We start from the raw sequence: 22599 nt of genomic DNA, 5'->3' as shown, positions 1-22599 counted from the left end.
GGAGACTCTGAGTTGTCGTCTTAAATTGGTCATGTGATTTTGACGCAGAGGGTTAAAATGTGCTCCAGGGTTCCTCTCTTCTGCCAGAGAAGACAGCCTGGTGTCTCCACTTTCCCCCAAGTGACTCCATTCAATGGACTTGGTAGCACATCATATACTGCCTGAATCAGGAATTTTATCCGCTGGGGTTCTGCTTTCCACAGTTCATTCTATGTGACCTTGCGCTCTATAGCTTGCTCCCATCTTGTCCAAGCCCCCTGCAGCCTCAATTGCACCATTTGACTGGTTTGCTTCTCCTCAACTCCTGCTCGCACCTCCTCCAGGATCAGCGACCACCTCTCTTTCCCCTGTGCCTTGTCTTTTTTTTTTTTTTTTTTTGCCTGCCCCGTTTGGCTCTTTTGCCATCAGAATTGTTGTCTAAAGGCAAAGAAAGATGCCCAACGGATTTACTTTACCAAATTGACCATCCCAGCCTTGCCGTAATGGTCCATTTGATTCACCTTTTAATGTTTATTTTATTTTCACTTACTGAATACGGGACAGACTTGACTGGGGGAAAGAAGGGGAGAAAGAAAGAGGGAAAGAGAAACAGCTGAGAAAAGGGACGGGGGAGAAGGGCAAAAAACAAAAAACAACAGAATGAGCAGGAAAAAAAATGCATATATCAATCACCTGGATCACCTGCTAAGAAAGAAAAAAGAAAACAAGCAGAAGAGAACAAGAGTAATAGAATAAAGAACATCACAATGATATATGGGAATATGACAGTAAATACTAAATATTAAACATTATTGTGCAGCACATAAGATCAACAGAACACAGTGTGCTTTGAGGTAGGAGCCAAAAAGGGTGTAGTTTGTGGGTGTGATCACCCGTGTGTAAACCTGTGAGCATGGACGCGCTTGTTTTTTTTTTGTTTTTGTTTTTTTTAAAAGGTTCCTTCATGCAATGATCTGCTAGAGGGTGTGGGGGGGCCACAGCCCCGTCCTCCAGGGCATGAAGCAGGTATGGAGGAGATCAAAACTCCAGACATCGAGAGGCCCCCAGAACACAAGAGACCAAGGAAGACCAACAGAGGGGCAGCCGCGCCACTGTCCCATAAAAAGAGCTGAGGAGAGTCCCAGATGAGGGCTCACTCAGCAGCCGCGGAGCAGAAGCCAGGGGGAATTGCAGTGACGCGCCCGTGAGCTCCGCCGGCAGCCAGCCGTGCCTGAGTGACCGAGCCCCAGGCCGAGCGGCCGGGGGCACCCCACCTCCGAAGTGGCCCGAGCGAGCCCCAGGCTCCAGGCCCCGATAAGTGGCTGCCAAGGAGTGAGCCGGTGTGTACCTGGACGCCCATCCCCGGACACAAAGAACCACCAACGCACCGATGTCTGAGGGAGTCCGCCACTGGCAGGGGAAGTGGTGGTAGGGGGAGATAGGCCTCCAAACCTTGGAGGGCCTAAGATGTCCCCAGAGAGGTGGCGCCTGACACCCAACCTGACATATAGACACAGAAATACAGGCACACACATATACAAACATCCATTCCCACCCTCACGCTCTCATATGCACTTACTCCACACTCAACCAACGTGGAGACAGACATAAAGAGACGCTGTACACACGATCACACTCCCCAAGCGTACTCTACAAACCGGGTCTAGGTACCCTTGCCCCTGGAGGGGGGAACTGCACCCAGACCCAGGTGGTGTTACCCTTTTCCCTGCGGTGGGGGGAGGCAGACCGCCCCGACTCCGCAGCAGCAGGGAGGCCCCACACTCCAGACCGCAGTCGGACGGCCTCTTCTGCACCCTGGTGACATACCCCTACTCCAAGGTCCTGCATGTGTGGGTGGTTGTGGTGGAGCGGGAAGAGGGAGGCAGCTGGAGATGGGGAGGGAAGGAAGGGAGGGGCAAGTGACCCCTCCCTGGGGCCAGCTCCCCCGCTGACCCCAGTGCCTTGTCATAGTTAGGTGTTCTACTGCTACCTAAACCCGCTCTTCCCTGGGCCACTGTACCCACTATCACCCTTTGCTGCAGCCTTGATACTGCAATGTCTACAGCCTCAGCAGCCAGGGAAACCTGGGGGTCACTGGACTCCCGATATTGGAGCAGCTCCCTGGACCGGCTCACCATGAACTCCTCGCTTAGGCTGCTAAAGAGGAGCTTCAGCTTGTTGTTATGACCATACAGAGCAATGCTACTCAGGCTTCGTGGCAGTCCCAGCCACCTGCGCAGAAACCTGCTGATCCTCATCTCGAATCCTTCCGCTGTTGAGATGGGAACTTCATAGACTAAGAGGGGCCACAAAATCCGGGGCAGAATTCCATGCGGATAAATCCAGGCCTTAAACTTGCAAGGAAGGCCAAATTTATCCACTGATGAGAGCCAGGTCTCCAGGTCTTCGTTGGAGGCTGCATCTTTCAGGCTGCGGTTAAATACCTTACCTATGCTCTTCACGGGCGCCTCATTAAGTTTCTTCAGCACAAGCGACCTCGACTTGGTGGGCTTGAACCTCATGCGTGCCCAAGAAATCATTTCATCAAGACCCTTCAGTATCCACCTGCACCCTGGAACAGACGTAGTTGTCACCGTCAGGTCGTCCATGAAAGCTCTGATGGGTGGCTGCCTGACTCCAGACTTGGTGAGTGGCCCTCTACACTGGACTTCTGCAGATTTGACCAACATGTTCATAGCAAGAGCGAAAAGGATGGGCGAGATCGTGCATCCAGTGATAATCCCCTTCTCAAGCCAGTCGGAAGTTGTTGTTCCGGAAGAGACTCTCAGGTGGAAGTCGGCGTAGTAATCCAGGATAAGATTCCTGAACTTTTCTGGGATGTAATACCGGTTCAGTGCCTGTTCTACCAGCTTGTGGGGTACAGATCCGTAGGCATTTGCAAGGTCAAGCCAACAGAATCAGAATACTTTATTTATCCCCAAGGGGCAATTAACAAACAACCGAGCAGCATACGTTGAAGATGGTTCATAGTACTGCCAGGTCCCCTCTGTTCTCCCTGGCTTCCCTAATGAGCTGTGTGACCACATCCGTATGCTCCAGGCACCCTGGAACCTTCGGGATCCCTCCTTTCTGGACTGAGTTATCGATGTAAGAGTTCTTCAGAAGATGTTCTGTCAGTCACTTAGCGACGATGCTAAAGAAAAATCTAAAGAAAATCTTCCATTCAACACAGCAACGAGATGGTTCGGAACTGCTCGATGTTCTTCTCCTCCTTTGGGATCCACACCCCCTCCGCTTGTCTTCACTGGTTTGCTACCTTACCCCTCCTCCAAATCACCCTCATGATTCTCCAGAGTCTAGTCCGTAGCCTCGGACAGTTCTTATAAACTTTGCAAGGTACTCCACTGGGCCCTGGAGCAGAGCTTGCTCTCTTTACCGCCTCCTGGATCTCCTTCCAGCTGGGCTCCTCCCCATCGAATTCCTGCTCTGGTGCAGATGGATCGATCAGGGCGTGACAGGGACCAAGATCTTGCTCTCTACTTTCGTTACTGTAGGTCTCCTTAAGGTAGTGGTCGACCTCTGCTTTAGAGCAGACAAGATACCCACTGCACTTCTCTCCTAGCAGCTGTTTTGTAAACCCAAAAGGATTCGCTAGGAATGCGGCTCGCCTCCTGGCCCTCTCCTTCTTTCTCCTCCTGTGCCACTCAGCTCGCCTTAAGGTCATTAACCTCTTGTGGATTATGCTACGTAATTATGCAAGGGGTCCCCTCTCCTTCTCACTCGCCGCCTTAGCTGATATATCTTGTTGGCTCTGTTGTTCATGGTGTAGAGGCTTCGCTGTCCGCTTCTCCTCTTGTCCAAACCTATCATTGTTGTCATTGTCTTTAGGCATTGTTCAACTTGTCCTTTGGCAGTTGCTTGCAGGATGGTATCAACGTCTTCGTCGAACTGGAGCCACTCCTTCTCCTTGCTAGCTTGAGGCCACTTTCCGCGACGGTGTTCTGATGACTTGTGAGCTTCGGGGGCCTGCATCACCTGGAGGCTCCGGGCACTGTGGGGTGATTCTGGGCCTGGTTCCTCCTTCGTCTCACCAGGTGTGCTTCCTGCGTGCTGTGATGCCAACACCTTCTGCTCATACTTCATTTTGGCCTGGTGGATCCGCACGCCATGTCGGTTCTTGCATATCTTGCCGCATATGCATTCCGCTGTCGCTGTCATATTACCATTGCCAAATGTCTTATTTCTTTGATCCATCCGGTGCGATTCCCTTCCACCCCCCCTCTCGGGAATCCCTGGGGGTATATTTCCAGTAGGTTGACTTGTAGCTTTAGTGGGATCTTCCTCTCGGAAGATGCAACTTGGGATGCCACCCCTCGCTGCCCCTATGCCGACTTTCCAAGCTGTCCACTGTCATGGAAATGAGAACAACGGGCATTGGAGAAGGGGGCATTTATAGTCTGAGGTAAGAAGGGGCGTGAAGGAGGAGTGGTCCCGCTCCTGAAATTCAGACGATATCTCCACCAGTTAGCCAGATATATTTCCATGATTCATTGTTTTAAACACCAGTTATGCTTAATTTTCTTGCATGCCATTGTTATGGAAATTTTACCAATAACCTGCAACACACTGTACCAGTGAGCATTTTGAAATTGTTTAATAAACACATTGCAATGTGGAAAGAAGCATCCCAGCCAGAATACTAGGATAATCTCTGAATTGTAGCCGCCAACCTTGCACGTCATGTACAGAGACAGACAAAGACATTCCACAAACTCTTACATGTTGGCCGCTCTCACGAGGGGGGCTATACCATCAGCCCCATCCTTAAAAAATATAACATTAACATTCTACATGCATGCATACAATTTGTGTCAGGAGTGATCTTTCTATAGTAAAGTGACATGATTAAAATATGTGATTAATACATCAGAAAAGAAATCTGCCACCACGTAGCCATGTACCAAAATGTTCTTGCCCTATCTTGCTCTCTGTAGAAGTCTTTTTTTATCACAACTTTAAGTATGATGCTTAATGTCTCAAAGCGACATGCATTTCAGCAGCTACTTTTTTGTCTCATTTTCATAAAAAAAAAAAAAAAAAAAACAGCTCTGGCTGACGAAATCAACACTTAAATTAACAGACAAAATTAATCCCACAGTCATGCCGTGTTGGTGGTGATTAACAAAGATTCCTTAAAGAGAATCAGCTCATTATAGTCCAACGTGACTGGAGACACAATTAAGGGTAGAGTTGCATCACCGTGATTTTAAAATACAGCTTGTGTAATTCATGTGGAATATATAACTTTTTTCATTAGCAGTTTGCTTCACATTCATGTGTCAGTTGCACAAACTGCATGAGACCAGACTCACTTCTCCTTCAGGTTTCCTTTAATCCTTCACCAGAAATAAAGTATTCTCATTTAGCTTGAGGCAAAAAGTGTCCATCAAAAACAGGTCACAGCTAAGTCTTTTCTCTTCCCTTTTCCCTTGCTCTCTACTTATACTGCAAAACCTAACCTTCATTCAGCCCTCCGCCTTGGTTGGGAGTCTTCATCAGTGAACATTTTTGAAACCTATGTTAGCATATTTCAGAACATGTTTGAATGCTGCAACCAAGGATATGTGGCAGGCTTCTGTACAAATAAAACTCATTTGCGTTCCTGTATGAGTCTGTGGTCATAGACAGTTAACATGTAGTATGACTTTTTACTTCGGATTAACAGTTTGACCTTTAACTTGGTATCTGTAAGTACACCAGTAACCTCGTGGCCTTTTCTCAGTGATGATACACTTTAGGCTCTGTTTTTCTGCGGTCTGCTATTGTTTTCTTTTTTGTGTTACTGAATTAATATATATGGGAGGTAGCTCTGTGTTTATGCTGATTAGATTGCTGCTATGTTAAAACCTGCTTGCACCATCTCTTATTGCAAATGAATCCAGTTTTTCTAAAGATACCTCTAAAGTGATGTGTTTGGAACGATATATAAACTACTTTTTTTACACATTACAACAGTATGGATTTGCAGTTTGATTTCAGGTGCTTACAGTATTTTTCCTATCTGCATTCAGGTCTCAAAAGGTTGCACAGCTGAAATACAGTTTCAGATAAGAAGAAAAAACATCTGGCTTTTAACAGCTGAACATATTGTTACTTCAGGCAGCATACTGTGTTGAGCTCAGCCAGCTACCAGCAGATCAGCTGATCCAAATGGGAGTCCACATCAGATGGTTGGTTCTGCTGATATCCTTCTGAGCGTGTGGTGGATAATCAGCTTACAGTTGCTGCTTCCTCTCCTAGCGACTCTCACACCTTCTCCCTTGACTCTCTGTCATGATATTCCTGCCATTTTTCATGTCATTTGTCATGTCTGTTCTGTGAGGGGTTCTTGGTGGTCTTCTGATTTTTTTTGCCACATTTTTGGGGGATTTTTTTTTTTTTTCGTTTTTGGCCATTGGTGGTCAAAAAAGAAAGACAGGTTGTGTGTTTTCACCAACACAGGCTTTCTTATGTTAGCAAAGCAATTGTAAGCATGTTGGTATGCTAATAGTAGCTGTAATTGAATCACAGAGTTGTTAGCCTCAGTTGCGTATTGTATCAGGGGGCTTAAATTATCATACCTAAATATCTAACAATTGTTTACTTCTTAAACCATTTCTGTTATTGAAGACTATATTGCAGTTTAGTTCATTCTTTTCCCGACTGTCCCTAACCCTATTTTCTGAATCCTGTCATAGCCTTAAGAACTAACCACCCAGAAACACTAATGCCAAACATTCACAGGTCATGAACTCTAGACGATGAATGATGCTAAAAACCAACAAAGTAAAATATGAACCTCAGTGTTTCGTGGAATGCTTGTTTTCTTTCCATAGTTGTTGGTCACACAATGTGAGCTGAAATTAGGAATTACCTAAGCATCTATCACAGGTTCGCAGCTGGATTGGCAATGTCTTTATTCTAACAAGGTTCACAGCATGGTGGAGGTTCACGTCTGGAGGGGATAGGTTTGTTTGTCAGAGATGTTTGGGAATCCTTTTTGCGCTCTACTTTTAAACCTCTGCTTTGCTTCCGAGACTCGAAGTGTGACCAAAGGAATACGTTTACTCTGGGGGTGTAGCAAAGTGCTGCCTCAGTCACTGTGGTGGGGTTGCAGGATAAAAGAAAATCTATCATTTTGCACTCAGAACTTTTAACTTCTGGAATATATTAACATGTAATCAAGCAGGGAGAAAGAATAGTGCTTTGTGCACAGCATCCACAAGAAGTCATTCAGGGGTGCTGGTGAAGCATAACAAAAAAAATCGTCTCTCAGTGGAAGGTTTGTATAAATATTATTTATGCAAACAATCATGTTTCTTCATGGGGTTCATGTATAATCAGGCAGTTAATGGCACACGTAATCAAAGGACAGCCTGATATATTTGTTAAATTTTTCAGTAGTGAATATTCTCCACCAGATACAGAGATGGCTGTGTGACACACACAGCTCACTCTCAAATCACCCTAAAGGTACCCTTCAGAGTTTGTAGTCTTTTTTTTTTTTCAAGGAAACAAAACGATAACAGTATTTCTCGCCACATCACATTGTCTCTATCCTTGAGCCCCAAAACATGCTGAAAACAATTCTGTCCTTGTAAAATAGTTTTGAAACTGAGTTCCTCCTTTTTCAAGCTGTCATGGCGTTGCATACGATGTTCACATGTCAAAGAGCAATTATAAAGAATGGTTGGCATAGTAAAGGTAAGCTACCCAAGGTCTAGTTTAAACAATGGGTCCATGACTCTAAAATCTTAGTAATGATTTATATAGTTATGCAGTACAGTTTTAGAAATGTGGAAAATTGGTTGCAAATTGCAAAAGCATTGAGGTTGCACCAATTGCATCAGGCCAGTTCAGGCAAGAATACCTAAAATACCTATGTACTGGCTGAGTCACACTTTAGTAAAAATGTTAGTGTTAGTTTGTTTTAATAGCTCTGTCTTAAACATGTGAGTTTTTCTTCCTTGTTGTCGTAGAACTGTGAGTTTCATTGTGGAATGGGACTGTGGTGCAGCAGCTACACACTGCATGCATTGCTTACTCTAGGTCAGGGGTCGGGTTGGGAAGGAAGGGTTAACTGATGGCGCGACCATAGCTGGACTAGCCATTGAGCATACGGTGATTTTTCATTTTTATGGGCCGATGGGTTTTGTTTTGTTTTTGTTTGTTTTTTGGGGGGGGGGAGGGTTTAACAGTATAAACATTAAGCAGTCTATCTGGGTCAGATATAAACCAAGTTTAGGTGTAGTTTATTTTCGTTGTGCTGACATTTTACAGTCAGTTAACTCGTACTGCTTACTAGCTAGCATGGAGTTTATATACAGCTGGGTGGGTGCTATGATGTTACTGATAGTGAACGTTATTTTATTCATAAGGTTAGTTATTAGAGTTACCAACCATCCCATATTCAGAGTAAATATTACACGTTTCGTATTGAGCCGAAAACGAACGCGATTGTCCCGTACTTCAGCTAGAATGAAACAAAGCTGGAGTTATTCTGCGTCTTTACGCTGTCAGCTGCTTCGTCTTCTCTCATTCTCTCCCCCTCCTTCTCCTGTTGCTACTTCAATCATGATCAATGATCAGCTGATCAGCTTTTCTCTCTTGTTTATCGCTCACTTTGCGCCAGAAAGAGGAAACCAGCGGAGGTCACCCTAAACAACAGCAACACTTTTAAGCTTGATCAGCTGTTGTTAGAATTTATTTAATATTAATTATTAGTATCACCTGATGTTTGCTGGAGCCACAGCTGTAAAAGCTGCTGGTCATGTCGGTTTGGATATGTGGTGAGAGGGAAACATGAAGATGAAACCAGGAGATGTCCTTACTGAATCATCATAGTTGAACAGGTGATGAAGAAGCAGGTTTACCTTTTAGGTGACATGAGTTGAAGGGAAGTTATGAACTGTTTCTGAGAGACAAATAACACCAGGATCTTTTCTAAGTAGCTGAGAGCTGGTAACTGTCACAATGGCCTCGATTGCAGATAACCACAAACAGAGACGGCTCAAACGTTTTGCAGTGTTTATTATTTAGTCAACAAGTGAATTCGTGACAAGGAGTTGCTAACGAAGTAGCTGGGGGTCAGTGGGGGGTGAACGGAGCGGTTGCGTCTGGGGAAAAAAAGAGAACAGGGTTAGGAAGGCGGCAGGTGCGGGGTATCCTAGCAGAGGTGGAACTGACTGATATCGCTTACTGGTGACCGGCATGAACCTCGCTTTGAGGGAGAGGCGGTGGTAGTCCAGGGGTGTAGTGGAAAGGCTGGCAGACCTGAGTTCCGCTGTGTCCAAGGTGGTGAGTGAGGCCGGAGGGCAGGCAGGTGAGGTAGCATAGCACAAACAAATACTTTTCTTTCTTATTCTCCTTTAAAATGTCTAGCTTTTAATAAATAATTATCTGAATCTTACAACCAAAGTTTTTGTCTGATGTAAAATGTATAGAAATCATACATATACCGCCAAGACAGTGTACATCACTGTCACAACAGCATTTGTTTTCATTCAAAGGCTTTATGGCTTTAATACGGGGAGTGCAGAATTATTAGGCAAATGAGTATTTTGTCCACATCATCCTCTTCATGCATGTTGTCTTACTCCAAGCTGTATAGGCTCGAAAGCCTACTACCAATTAAGCATATTAGGTGATGTGCATCTCTGTAATGAGAAGGGGTGTGGTCTAATGACATCAACACCCTATATCAGGTGTGCATAATTATTAGGCAATGTCCTTTCCTTTGGCAAAATGGGTCAAAAGAAGGACTTGACAGGCTCAAAAAAGTAAAAAATAGTGAGATATCTTGCAGAGGGATGCAGCAGTCTCAAAATTGCAAAGCTTCTGAAGCGTGATCATCGAACAATCAAGCGTTTCATTCAAAATAGTCAACAGGGTCGCAAGAAGCGTGTGGAAAAACCAAGGCACAAAATAACTGCCCATGAACTGAGAAAAGTCAAGCGTGCAGCTGCCAAGATGCCACTTGCCACCAGTTTGGCCATATTTCAGAGCTGCAACATCACTGGAGTGCCCAAAAGCACAAGGTGTGCAATACTCAGAGACATGGCCAAGGTAAGAAAGGCTGAAAGACGACCACCACTGAACAAGACACACAAGCTGAAACGTCAAGACTGGGCCAAGAAATATCTCAAGACTGGTTTTTCTAAGGTTTTATGGACTGATGAAATGAGAGTGAGTCTTGATGGGCCAGATGGATGGGCCCGTGGCTGGATTGGTAAAGGGCAGAGAGCTCCAGTCTGACTCAGACGCCAGCAAGGTGGAGGTGGAGTACTGGTTTGGGCTGGTATCATCAAAGATGAGCTTGTGGGGCCTTTTCGGGTTGAGGATGGAGTCAAGCTCAACTCCCAGTCCTACTGCCAGTTTCTGGAAGACACCTTCTTCAAGCAGTGGTACAGGAAGAAGTCTGCATCCTTCAAGAAAAACATGATTTCCATGCAGGACAATGCTCCATCACACGCGTCCAAGTACTCCACAGCGTGGCTGGCAAGAAAGGGTATAAAAGAAGAAAAACTAATGACATGGCCACCTTGTTCACCTGATCTGAACCCCATTGAGAACCTGTGGTCCATCATCAAATGTGAGATTTACAAGGAGGGAAAACAGTACACCTCTCTGAACAGTGTCTGGGAGGCTGTGGTTGCTGCTGCACGCAATGTTGATGGTGAACAGATCAAAACACTGACAGAATCCATGGATGGCAGGCTTTTGAGTGTCCTTGCAAAGAAAGGTGGCTATATTGGTCGCTGATTTGTTTTTGTTTTGTTTTTGAATGTCAGAAATGTATATTTGTGAATGTGGAGATGTTATATTGGTTTCACTGGTAAAAATAAATAATTGAAATGGGTATATATTTGTTTTTTGTTAAGTTGCCTAATAATTATGCACAGTAATAGTCACCTGCACACACAGATATCCCCCTAAAATAGCTAAAACTAAAAACAAACTAAAAACTACTTCCAAAAACATTCAGCTTTGATATTAATGACTCTTTTGGGTTCATTGAGAACATGGTTGTTGTTCAATAATGACATTATTCCTCAAAAATACAACTTGCCTAATAATTCTGCACTCCCTGTAGAAGCTTTCTGATGGCTCTGTGGTGGTTTAATGCATAAGTGAGGGTGATAAGACAGAGTCCTGGTGGACTCCTTTGTCATGTGGTGTGAGCAGAATCATCTGCAGCTCAACATGAAAAAGACCAAATAATTGATTGTGGACTTTAGGAGGACCAAAAAAAACAGTAACCCCTGTTTCAATCCAGGGGATTGATGTGGACATTGTGGAGGACTATAAATACCTCAGAGTACACATAGACAATAAACTGGCCTGGGTTAAATAACACCACTACACTCTACAGGAAGGGCCAGAGTCATTTGTATTTTGTGTGGTGGCTGAGGTCTTTTAACATCTGTCAGACAGTGCTCAGGATTTTCTATGAGTCTGCTGTGGCCAGTGCCATCCTCTGTGCTGTTGCATGCTGGGGCAGCAGGCAGATGCCAACAGACTCAATAAAATGATCGGCGAGGCCAGTAATGTTGTGTGGATGGAGCTGGACTCCCTTGTCCAAGAAAAGGACAATGCGTGAAATAACCTCCCACCCTCTCCATGACATGCTGGCCAGTCACCATTCAGTGAGTGACTGAGATTATCCAAATGCACCATTGGACAACACAGAAAATGATTCCTGCCTGTACAACTCCTCCATCTAATGCACCAGTACACAATGCAATAGTTTCACCCTTTTTGCACATCCTCTACAGTGAAAATAACAAAGTTTTACAGTTTGCAGAGAAAATCAATTAATTAATCTAATATTCTGGATATTTATATTTGAGCTATTTGTAAATATTAGAGCTATTTCTTATTTTCTTATGATTTTGTACCTTTTTAATATATTGTATTATTTAATTTAGTTCAGTCTGTTACTGTTCATATTGTCTTGGAGCAACTGTAACCACATAATTTCCATAGGGATTAAGGGATTAATTATTCTGATTCTGATTGCAAGAAGTTGTGACAACCAACTTCTTGTCATTCAGAGATGAAGTCTGCAATACCCTCAACTGGACAACAACTTTCAATCACAAGACAACTGCACAGGTAACATGTCTTCAAACAGTTACACTCAACCTTAGACGGACTGCAATCACTCTCGGATTTTGAAAAGCTTTACAAAGTATTGCCATCTAATTTCCAAATGCAGACAGACAGCCAACAATTAGCAATCCATGTGAATAAGTATATTGTACATGTTAAAATAGTGATGTAGCACTCCATCTGGTTGTCAGGTCTGGTTGTCAAATGATAAATGGTAAATGGTAAATGGCCTGTATTTGTATAGCGCTTTTTACTAGTCCCGCCTAGGGACCCCAAAGTGCTTTACACACCCAGTCATCCACCCATTCACACACACATTCACACACTGGTGGAGGCAAGCTACAGTTGTAACCACATCTGCCCTGGGGCAGACTGACAGACAAATGGCTCTATTTTGGTTTGTTACATTCCCCTAAAAAGTCCAGGGCATGTGAGAAAGTAAATTAAATGATTTTATTAATATTTGTATTACTAATTAAACTAAAACACAGGGACAAGCCACTATTACCTTTGTAAGAAAGAAAACCAAAAAGGGGAGCACTTAAGAGACATGGCAGGACATATCCATACAGGGTCAAAATCACAGCAGGTCCTATCTAGTAGACTCCAATTTGTTCATGTAATTTGGGAACCCTCATGCACACATCACACACTAAGGTTAATTATGGAGTTCCACATGGTTCCAAGCAAGGACCATTTCTATTTATAACAACCTTCCCTTAGGCAGTATCATTAGAAGGCATAGCATTTTCATTGCTATGAGGATGACACCCATCTTCATCTATGCATGAATCAAGATGACAAACACCAGTTTGTTATGTGGGGTTTTATCAGTTTTATTCTGGGGTCTTTACCTTACCATATGAAGTGCCTTGTGGAAACTGTTGTTGTGATTTGGTGCTATATAAGTAAAACTGAATCGATTTTAATTTATTAATTAATTTTCATCTTAATCCAATACAATCTTCAGAGGTGTTAAAAGTAACCATGACCAAATAAAAAAATGTGAACCAAGTTGTAATCAGCATCCTTCTAGCAGTAACTCTAGGAAAGAAAGTAAATATGCACCTTTCCCAAAATGTGGAGTTAATCTTTTATACTTGATCATATTAATGCATGAATAACAGGCATGGATGTATGACAGGCCGTGTCATCTTCAAATAATCTATCTTACTGCTATGGCCTGCAAATTAAGTGTTATTACACATCCTGAAGTCAAACCTTTTCACCACAATTCTTCTTGCAAAGTCTTTTGTCACGGATGTTATCTAAGGATATTCTTAACATGACACTTCTTGATTCATCACATTGATGAATCATACCGAATAAGAAAAAAGAAAAAAGTTTTCCTTTTCTGTTGCATTCTAAGTGAGATGGTGTTCATCTTTTCCCTTTTGCAATGTACCTTCTTGTCATTTTCTGTTATAGATAATTTGATCGGATTGTTGCATCTATTTCTGTATGATGACTCAAGTAGCTATAAGCATAATGTGACCTTATTGTATTCGACACACATCTGAAACCATTTTCTTCCCTCACTTGTTCTTTCATTAGAATTTCATGGTGTGGCGTTTTGTTTTTTGGCCTTTGTTATTGTTCTATCTTCGTACAGAGCATGCTGTGCACTGCTGCCCGCTGGTTATGATTGCCACCAAACTTGCACACATATTCTTTCTTGTCTCAAAAAAACTAAAAGCAAGCGTAGAATAATAGGAGGTCCTTTTTCTCTATAACAAAAAGGATTGTATTGACAACAAGCAAGATGGCAGTCTGTGTGAATAGTTTTTTCACAGGAGGGAAATTGATTCGCTTCTGCTCAATCAGTCACTTTAAGAGTCTTGTGATCTGAAAATTCCTGTCTGCCTGCTATTAAAAGATCTTCATCCACCTTCAGATGCACAATGTGAGACCAGCTGAGAAAATCCTCAAAAACTTCCTCGAAAACCATTTTCACCTCTTCAGACGCTACATCCTTTTCATCTGTGGAAATTAAGAGTGCTTTGGTGTGCAAATGAGACAAGAGTGTAAAAAGAGATTTTTCTCAATTTCTTAAGGGTGAACTTCAGGCGAGGGCTCAATGGGCTCAATCAACACAACCGCCTACATAAAGGTACCATGGGGTATTTAAACTGTGCAGCCAGGGAAATCAACTGCTTAGCTGTATTTAATGATTTTGTCCTTAAGATATGTACAAATGGTTAAAAAAAAAGAAAAAGAAAATCTTAAAAGGGAGTATGATTACTCGGCTTTCATAAGGACTCTTCAAGGGAGAAGATTTAGAAATGGCCTGTGTTGTCTGTGCTGCTTTTGTTGAAAGAATTTGATTTAAAAAATGAAACGCTTAGCAGACACTGTGTTTTTAATGAGCCTTTTTAAGAAACTGTTACAAGACCTGCCATTGCCATAAATTCCACAAAATAAAAGTCAAAACTTTCTTGAGGTTTTTTTGTCTTTGGTGCATAATGTATGCCATAGAGGAGGTTTCAAATTTCAGAGCGATGGGCAGGAAATTGATCTCTATGAAAATTAAACACATAAGTAATGTTTTTCTGTTCTCGGGGAGTTAAAAAATATACATAATTACAGAGGGGAAGAAGAGGTGGGAACCTGCTTTTCTTCTTTGGCAGCTTTATTGTTTTGTAGTGACAAACAGCTCAATTTTTTGGGACAGTGTGGGTTTCATTTAGAGGTGAAATTGCCATTTCAATTCCCACAGCTTGACTGAATACCAAGTACCCATGGGACAGCTGTCATACTCTTTAATACCAAACAAAACAAAGGAAGGAGGTCTCAGTGATCAATTTTGCAGGTGACAGGCTGGTTTATTAAACCGTGTCACTGGCTCGTGAGTATGTTGGTGCGTGTGTGTTGAAAAAGAAATCCAGTTCGATCTTTAAAGTGAAGACTTTCATGTCTTTTTTTTTTCACAGGTTTTTAATATTTTTTTAGTATCAGGATCAAGTTTGTAGGTTAAGTTTTTTTTTTTTTTAAACTTTCTTTTATTTAATCAGAAATTATTTTCATATTATACCTCGCATTGAATGAGCCCTGTAATATAGTAATACCTGTAGCTGTCACACGTGTAGTCACGTGTAAATGGGGCTGGTGTCAGAGCAAAGGAAGGTCATATCGTCTGTTAGCCTGGTATTTGTCATTGAGTTTTTGAACATATTAGCAGTGATCCCTCTTTTTCTTTTTTTTCAAACTCAACTTTGTTAATGTTTGATCAAGAACTTGCGGACTTAAACGCAATATAACAAACACAGAGACTAAGTTTAAAGGATTTATTATTACACAAGGATTGAATGTGCACCGGAGTATCTTTGACAAGCAGAGATGTGAGAGGTGACTGATGGTTGAAATGACAGCGGAGAATGGCAGGAAGGGATTAGCTAGAAAGCTAGGAGTTCGGTCTGCAGGTGAGTAGCGGTAACGGGGAGCTGGCCAGCACACACAAAGGAGTCTAAAGCACAGAGAAAGCTAGCTGGCACACTGAGGATCAAAACAAGTGCAAAAAACACAAGAGGGGAGTCTGAACACATTTATCTAACTCAACAGCTGACACAACAAGCTGTGTTGGAGCTGCAGAGAGCTGAAGGTGTGTGCCAGCAAAGTATCCGGAGGGAACCAGAGTGTCTGTGCCTCCAGGGATCTTCACAAAGAAAGCTAGTATGTTTCCTCGCTTCCTTTACTTGCATCTTTTCCTCGCATCTGTAGATGGAAGAAATAGGAACCAAAGCTTCCAGATGAAATATCCTTGGTTTCACAGTATCAGTTTTAAAGGAAGTCAGTTACCTCAGCTGGTATGACACAAATATCTACAGTTTTATCTTATAGATCTATGAAATACAAGAGGTATTTATTCATTTAAGATTCTAAATTGATTCAAAATGAATTACACTATAGTATTACCTGTACAGTATTACACAACACAACGCAGTATGCATGTTTCATGCTTATATTTTTTTTAATGGAGCTTTACATAATTCTACAACACATTGCAATAAAATTACCCTACATATTATAATTTGATTCATGGGCTAAAGGGTGAGAGTATGTGATGTTGCATCTCCAGATGTAACTTTGACATGCTATAAATCTGTTGATCCCTAGGCACAACACTACAAATTATGTGCTGTGAAAATACATTTCCTTGTAGATGCATTTGTTTCTTTCTCCTCACTACTCCTCAAGGTGTAACTGAAGCATTAGAGGTTACTTCATGCTGGTGGAGAGGGAACAAGTTCAGATCACTGGAGAAGAGAGGACGTAGCATCATGAAAAGCATCCACACATACAGAGAGAAGGAGAAAAGGAGCAGGTAAAATATAATCTAGCAGCACTGGGAGCATAGGGGCCATGACAGTTCCAGTGTTATTAGCAGCTCTTTTTGGATATTTTAAATTTCTTTTTATTTCCTTTCTTCTTCTTGTTTCATTTACTTTTCAATATTCCCATTGAAGTCTGATTGCTTGTCTTCATCAGTGGATTATCCCAAGTAATTAAGCACTTTTCATCTTCCTGTTTTCTTCTGTTGTGATTGCTTTTTAATGCGATAATACTATGTGATTGCGTATTCCTCTTAACGATAAAAGAGCTTGGCATTCTTTTTTTTCTTCTCAACTCACGAATCATGGTGTGTTTTTGTAGTTTATAGACACCCAGGCACTGGCTTCACAGGATATATTTCCTATCCATGATTCAATGAGTCTTTTTTTCAGTGCAATGAGGATTTTTGATATTTCCAACTTCATTTCAATGAAATCTCACAGTTTCTTGTCATTAATTCAAAATTTTTGCTGCTTTCCATTTTCCCACCACAATTTAAATTTTAACATAAATTCTCCTGTCCAGCCTGGTATGTGGAAAATACTGTCAAGTTGCCTATAAAAAAGGTCTGTTTGAATTTCCTGGTTTTGATGTGGTGGTCTGGACGTTCTGTTCTGCATTACTCGAATTTACTCCCACAGTCCAGACATGCATGAAAGTTTATATAATGATTCTTATTGGATGTAACTGGCCCCTGTTACCCAAAGAGGGATCTCTCTCTTTCCTAGCATCCTCCCAGCACAAGGTCCGCTGCATGGCACTGTGTTCTCCATTTGGATAGGTCTTGGGAGTCCTCTGGGGCTAGATCCACTGCATTCATTTCTCCAGTGATTGCATCCATCCACTGCTTCTTCGGCCTTCCTCATGGTCGGCAGCCTGCAGGGTCGAGTTGGAGGGGTGTTCTTGACACCGATTTCTTCTCACTGCGCATGATGTGTCCATACCACCGTAGACACGCTTCCCTCATCTTCGTTTCGACTGGGGCAACTTGGAGTCATTTTCGAACACCTTCACTCGTCACGCGATCCATACAGGTTAAGCCCACCATCCACCTGAGCATCTTCATCTCCATAGCACTGAGGATCTGCTCGTGTTTCTTGGTGGCTGACCAGCATTCCGCTCCATATAGGGCCACCATATAAAGTATGACCAGCCGTTACCCAAAGATGGATAACAGATAAAAAAAAGGATGGGTGATTTAATCCAATGATCTATCTTCTCAACAAGCAATCAGCCCCTGATCGCTGTTCTGACACTCTGGAAAAGTAGGATAAAAGATTAACAACCTAAAATGTTTCTCATTGGTGTCTAACTGGAAAAAAAGGTTTTGGATTAGAACGACATCTTTGTTTGCTAGTACTGTAACCTGCACTATAGCTGTAGAGATATACACGTATGTGTAATAGTCCAAAGGTTGGTAATGTTTCTGACTTCTGGTGATATTTTGATATCCTGCCTCCCCACTGTTTTCTTGTCTGTGACCCCTTTGTCTCATCTATGTGCTTGTCTCTGCATCTTTTTTTTTGTCTAGCTTACTTTGCTTTTCTCTTGTGTCTTGTTTTACCTCCTGATTGTGCCTTCTTCCTCACCTGTTTCTCATCAAGTGACCACATTTTTGTTTCAGGCTTGGAATTTGTGTATTTCTGGTTTTCAAAAGCAAACATTAACTTCCTAAGACCCGAACTCTTCCACGGCATGCATTTTTAATTTTTCTTTGATATTTGGGCATATTGGGGCCCGATGAATGTAAAAACAAAGAATTACCAGATTTTTTTTACCTGATTTTTTGTTTCTAAGAAAAATGAGAGCCACATATGAGGATATTCGTTTAAAATTTCAGTAGACCAGTAGCAGTATAATGTACTCGTAAGTGGATATCAGGCCCTTGTAGAGCAAAATGGAGTATTTTTGTCATGACCCGCGGGATCGGCAAGGCGCTGATCAGCATCTCTTCACTCCTAGCCCCCCTTCTCTTCTCTTTTTCCTCTCTCTCTCCCTCTCCCCTGTTTTGCCGGGACGGAACTCATGGCGGGTTCACGCCCTCGGTCCACGCCTTCCCGGATCGTGCACACCTGGGCCTCATCAGGCCAGCTGATATATTAGAAGGAGGAGATCAGCTGTTCAACGCTGGATTGTTGTGAAGGCTCTTGTCAGTACACACCTAGCTCAAGTTTCCCGTGCCTCTGTCTCAGAGACTTAACGTGTTCCTTTGTTCCTAGATTCCCTGTTTCCCCGTGTGGAGTGTGGAAGGAGTGACAGGTTGCTAGCGGAGTGGAGAGAGGCTGTTCTGAGCGCGTGTGTGACTTCCCCGTTTTCCCTGGAGCCCTGGACCCCTGCCCCTCACACCTTGTATATAGCACTAATCTCGCACTGTCTGTACATACACTTGGGGAAGATCTGTAATAAACAATCTCTGTTTGAATGCTACCCAGGAGTCCTGCGAGTGGATCCTCTAAGCAACCCGTGACAATTTTGGTCTAAATAACCCAAAATGCGATGTCCACATATGTGGACGCCAGGTCCTAGAAGGTTAAAGGGTTTTTTGTTTAAGTTCCTCTTGAGTTTCATGTATGCAGGTCCTCTCCTCCATAGTAGCATTGTAACTTTCATTGTTATTGTTTATCTTTTCTCTAAGAGATCTACTCTGAAAAAAAGAACACACATTATCATTGATGGATGTCTTTGGGAACACGAAGCATACTTCATACAATGACAGTTTAAACACAAACAACATAAAATTTGATCTTAAGGTACACACATTGACACATTTTACATTAGCGTAAAAAGAATTACAGTAGCAAGTTAAGAGCACTGTTATTCTGAGGATATAGTAGAAAATAAGCCAGATGCTGCAATAATGCAAGAATTCATATGAGCAGTGACCTGCCATTTCATCAGCCAGAGACTTGCTTTTAAAAAAATGGTTATACAATACAGAATTTAATCAGTATTATTGATTGGCCATAAAGGATCACAAGAGATATAATGTGATGCAGGTCATCTGTCTCCTCTGCTATCAGCTGTCACTGCTTCCCAAACTAAAACTCTGAACGCATGCCAACTGCAGTGCCTGACAAACATTTGGAATATTCATTAAAAAGTTGTGAACACACTGTGACTCGGAGGGGTGTCACCTTACCACAAACATTTATTACTGCAAGTTCAGTGCAAAAGCATCCAACACCTTCATAAAGGCCATGGCACTGACCAGCATGATGGCACTAATAGCCAGTTACACACTAATATGCAGCTAATATTTTCCACTCATTGCTTTTCCAATTCTTGCAATTTTGACACAAAAACAACTTCTGAGGGTAATCATTTTATATGCTGTCAGTCATTTTGGGTCATCTTCTGCCTCTGCTTATTATCTGTGTCACATATGGCATTGCTGTGACACCCAACTCTGCCATTAAAAGCATATGAAAAACACTGTGTGCTCAGTCTAGCTTTGAGTGACTGTTCCAAATGATGTAAGTAATCATAGCTAATTTAATCGCATTTTTTGTAGTTTAATGTCATGGTTATAAAATTTGATGTAGACTCTGTGATGACCCATCTTGAAGACTCGAGCCGAGAGTTTTTGCCATTACAATGTTGGTGAAACTGAATGTCATCTTTACTTCTCAGAGCAGATGCATCTTTTACACAGTCTTTGCATAAAATGCCCAAATTTACAGCAGAAATAAGGAGGAAACGCATATTTACAGCCCTGTACAAAAGATCTATAATTGACCAAAAATACCTTGACCAAATTTTACCATCTTTTATATACAGGTTATGGGTTTTAGTTGGTATCGACATGTTTTTTTTCTTTCTTTTATTCTTAAAGAAATAAACAACATATCTCACGCAAACAAAGCAGTCACAGCAATAGAAAAGAGAAAAGAAAAATAACAAGGCCACTGCACATAATGGATTAAGTGGGACATTTCCATTCTGCTCCATAGCTTGCTGACACCAGCAGTGCAGACAGTCTCGCATGAGCCACAAACTTTAAAATAATAACAGCAAAGTAACAAAATGGGAAAAAAAAAAAAGCTGTGCAATGATTCAGAAGAGAAACACATCTCCTGTTCCTTATAGTCGGCAATACCTTTTCACACAAGGCAAGTGGTCTGTTTGACTCTAACACAGCAACTCACTCACTTTACCACATTAGAGCTCCATTTACACCCTCTGCTGCTCCTCACCTGCTCCCAGCCTCCCCAAACCACTCTGTGACATGACGCGGCCATTACTGATGTGGTGCTAGGTGAGGAAAGTGTCTGACACAAACATTTCAGAAACATGGTCATTGTGTTGTATATTACCCGCTAGTGCGCTGAACTTCACTCCATCAAATGCTAAGAGAGAGAAGGGAAGAGCTGATACACTTATCACCTGTCACAACTGCTCGTGGTGTGGTTTGACGAAAGGCTGCACTGTAGGCAGATTTGAATGCAAAGTACACCCATCTCATAGGTTGCGGCAGAGACAATTGTCCTGTATGGAGATACATTATAGAGATATATTTGAATTTTTTTAATTTAAGATTTTTACATTTTTAATTGAATTTACTGTCCCTCACATCGGTTCAGTAAGTTGCATGATACACAAATTCCCACCATGTGGACAAATGGAAATATCTCTGGGGATTATTATCAGTTTTGTCTTGTTTTTCTTCATAATAACGTAGAACAAACACAGTCTTTAGGTCTGTTTCAGTCTTCATCAACTCTTAAAGCTCCTCTGGTTCTTCTGGTGCTTAATGCTCCATTATGGTCATCAGCAAAACGTTAACCTTGTCGTTCTGGAGTTTAGTGCCACACTGGTAGTGTGAAACCAAGTTAACAGAGCTATTTGCTGAAAGGCTGATGAGACTAGTGAGACTACATCAAATAGTAAAGCCAAGGCAGAGCCAATGAATGACAATTGTATAAGTGACCTCACTCCCATTACTTTAGATATTGTGTTGTTTTAAATATGCTAAACATACAGCTGTGGTACAATTTATAAACAGAAAAGTACAGATAATGACAAAGACAATACTGATGGTCTACATTACATACATGGCAAGAATAATATTATATCCAGGTACCATACAGATGTGTTCATTCAGCTTAATACAAACCACACACCAACAGTGCAGAGGCATGTCCTCCTTCACTAAATTCACTAATCTCCTCTGTCGTCTTCCTCCTTTACTCCTGCCTGGGAGCTCCACCTTTAACATCCTTTGTCCAATACATCCATTATCCCTCCTCTGCATGTGTCCAAACCATCACAGGCTTGCCTCTCTAACTTTGTCTCCAAACTGCTCAACCTGAGCTATCCCTCCTCATTTCTAATCCTGACCCCATTCTGGTCAGTCGCACTAAAGATCTTAGCGTTTTCAGCTCTACTACCTCCGGCTCTGTCTCCTGTCTTTTGGTGTCAGTGCCACCATCTCCAAACCATACATCAGAGCAGGTCTCATAGCAGGCCATTTTAAAAATCTTCCCTTCTAACACTTGCTGCTACCTTTCTATTATAAAGCACTTCTGGAATTTATTTCCACTCTGCCTGCACTTCGTTATACACTCTGTTTGTTTGGATGGTTGACCACAGGTATTTAAATCCATCCACCTTCATTCCCTTTACTCCTTGCATCTCCATGCCCACCTCCTTTTCAGTCACACATGTGTTCTGTCTTGCTTCTGATTTCCTCCATAGCATACTCCTACATCCCTGTTCTCACTCGCAATCACAAAGCAGTCTGCAAAGATGATAGTCCACAGAGACTCCTGCCTCACCTCATCTGTCAACCTGTCCATCACCACTGCAAACAAGAAGGGGCTCATGGCAGAACCTTGATTTAACCTCACTCCTACCTTGAACCCACCTGTCACTCCAACTATATACCTCACTATTGTCTCACTGTCCTCATACATGTCTTTACCACCCACACATACTTCTCTGTCACTCATGACTTCATCCTACAGTCCCACAGCTCCTGTCTTGGCACCCAGTCATATGTTTTCTCTAGAGCCTCTAAGACTCAGTGAAATTCCTTCTGACCTTCTCTATATTTCTCCAACAACACTGGAGTAATTTAATTTTCAGCATGAAGCCATAATGTTGCTCACTCGTCATTATCTCGCTTCTTAACCTTTAATCAACAACTCTTTCCCATACAGTCATCTCCGGACCTGGAGAGCT

At 42.3% G+C, this 22599-nt stretch overlaps 1 pseudogene; it reads right to left on the bottom strand.

The window, feature by feature from the left end:
- Positions 1–29: 29 nt before the first annotated feature.
- On the bottom strand, positions 30–22367 carry LOC147317864 (uncharacterized; annotated as a pseudogene).
- Positions 22368–22599: the final 232 nt, after the last annotated feature.

The sequence above is a fragment of the Aulonocara sp. 'chitande type north' Nkhata Bay genome, linkage group LG12, assembly GCF_057382095.1.
Source record: "Aulonocara sp. 'chitande type north' Nkhata Bay isolate Kocher_YH1m ecotype deep benthic linkage group LG12, A_spYH_male_GT1.1, whole genome shotgun sequence".
In the NCBI taxonomy this organism is placed as follows: domain Eukaryota; kingdom Metazoa; phylum Chordata; class Actinopteri; order Cichliformes; family Cichlidae; genus Aulonocara; species Aulonocara sp. 'chitande type north' Nkhata Bay.
This window is presented reverse-complemented; position numbering and strand designations above follow the sequence as displayed.